Source organism: Triticum dicoccoides, unplaced genomic scaffold (assembly GCF_002162155.2).
Source record: "Triticum dicoccoides isolate Atlit2015 ecotype Zavitan unplaced genomic scaffold, WEW_v2.0 scaffold34693, whole genome shotgun sequence".
Lineage (NCBI taxonomy): Eukaryota > Viridiplantae > Streptophyta > Magnoliopsida > Poales > Poaceae > Triticum > Triticum dicoccoides.
In genome coordinates this window covers 1-1,803 of record NW_021265148.1, presented here as the reverse complement: position 1 = coordinate 1,803, position 1,803 = coordinate 1, and the positions used below count along the sequence as shown (strand labels likewise).

Genomic DNA, 1,803 nt, shown 5'->3' with positions numbered 1-1,803 from the left:
TTTTTTGAGATTTCCGCCCAAGTCCCTGGAGCCTTTTTTCTTGCACTTGCATGTGCAGCTATTCGTACAGAAAGGCCCTTTAGTTTCCTTTCTCTATCAGAAGAGCACAACGAGGTTATTCCTAAAAGTGCATGTGCCCTCCCCCCACGTGCGGCAACAACCATAGTATTTTTTTGTGTCAAGCATCGTTTGTTATTCCCTAACAAAAACCACAAGGTCCCATTGTGCTCTTCCATTAATTTGGGCCACATCAAGAGAGATCCGGCTTGCAACTGGCGGCCTGCCACGCGCCCTATGGAAAGGCCCTGGGCAAAACAAACGCTCGTTTGTTTAGTCCCACATCGGCCAGCCGGGGAGAGTCGGACTGGTTTATAAGGCAGAGCGCCGCAGCTAGCATGATCCCTGGAACGATACAAAGAAGATTAGCATGGCCCCTGCGCAAGGATGACACGCACAAATCGAGAAATGGTCCAAATTATATTCCAGATTTTCCGTGCAAATCACTGGAGCCTTGTTTCTTGCACTTGCGTGTGCAGCTATTCGTACCGAAAGGCCCTTTAGTTTACTTTCTCTATTAGAGAGGTCCTCAATACTGCCTTTTTAAATTTCGATCCACACGCTTTCTCTTCTTTGTTATTGCAGATATAACCTTTCTGGAGTAACTTTTATCTTTTTAATCTATTATCACACGTTTATGGATTAGTCTTCCGTTTCAGTCCTCCCACATGTAGTGTGTTCCTTCAATTTTTTATTGTCTTTGTTCCTTACCATCAACTGTGATTTGGTCATAACGCAAAAAAATATGTTTCATTAGTATAATTTGTTTATGTTACCACCTAACAAACTCATCTAAGACTTGTGAGAAAACTCTCTCGGACACTAGGCTGGATTGTGGTACACTCGAAAGAATCCCATCTTCAAACCTTTCTGTCTTTAGTGTACAATAACCAGTGGTCGATGAATTACATAGGTCAACCGGTGAAATCTCAATCTTTATGTAGAAAATTATATATGTTGCATACCATTTTATATATCTAGTCACACCAAAGACACGGTAAGCCAGCTTAGCATGAACCTTTTGGCACTATGGTCTTTGAAATATGTACTTGTGGCAATAACTTGATATCGTCTAAGCTCCTTCACGCACAAGTTTGCTTTTAAAAAAGTTTTGATTTGCATAATCCACCACTCATAAATTGTGAACAACCAAAAGGTTTTGTTGATCCCTCCTTTCCTAAACGTGCATGTGCCCTCCCCCCACGCGCGGCAACAACTATAGTATTTTTTTGTGTCCAAGCATCGTTCGTTATTCCCTAACAAAAAAACACGAGGGCATGTTATGCTCTTTCATTAATTTGGGCCACATCAAGAGAGATCTGGCTTGCAACTAGCGGCCTGCCACGCGCCCGATGGAATCTAGGTATGGCTAGACACAACCATGGGCAACACAAACGCTCGTTTGTTTAGTCCCACATCGGCCAGCCGGGGAGAGACGGTCTGGTTTATAAGGAAGAGCGCTGCAGCTAGCATCGTCCCTTCGGGGACATCCGATAAAATTGGAACGATACAGAGAAGATTAGCATGGCCCCTGCGCAAGGATGACACGCACAAATCGAGAAATGGTCCAATTTTTTTTGAGATTTCCGCCCAAGTCCCTGGAGCCTTTTTTCTTGCACTTGCATGTGCAGCTATTCGTACAGAAAGGCCCTTTAGTTTCCTTTCTCTATCAGAAGAGCACAACGAGGTTATTCCTAAAAGTGCATGTGCCCTCCCCCCACGTGCGGCAACAACCATAGTATTTTT

At 43.8% G+C, this 1,803-nt stretch overlaps 2 non-coding genes across 2 annotated transcripts; both read left to right on the top strand.

Annotated features, from left to right (window-relative positions):
* The first annotated feature begins 377 nt into the window (after positions 1-377).
* Positions 378-480, top strand: LOC119345942. The gene has a single exon (XR_005167276.1). It is a non-coding gene; the product is annotated as a U6 spliceosomal RNA (small nuclear RNA).
* Positions 481-1,531: 1,051 nt separating this feature from the next.
* Positions 1,532-1,634, top strand: LOC119345941. Its single transcript, XR_005167275.1, has one exon. It is a non-coding gene; the product is annotated as a U6 spliceosomal RNA (small nuclear RNA).
* Positions 1,635-1,803: the final 169 nt, after the last annotated feature.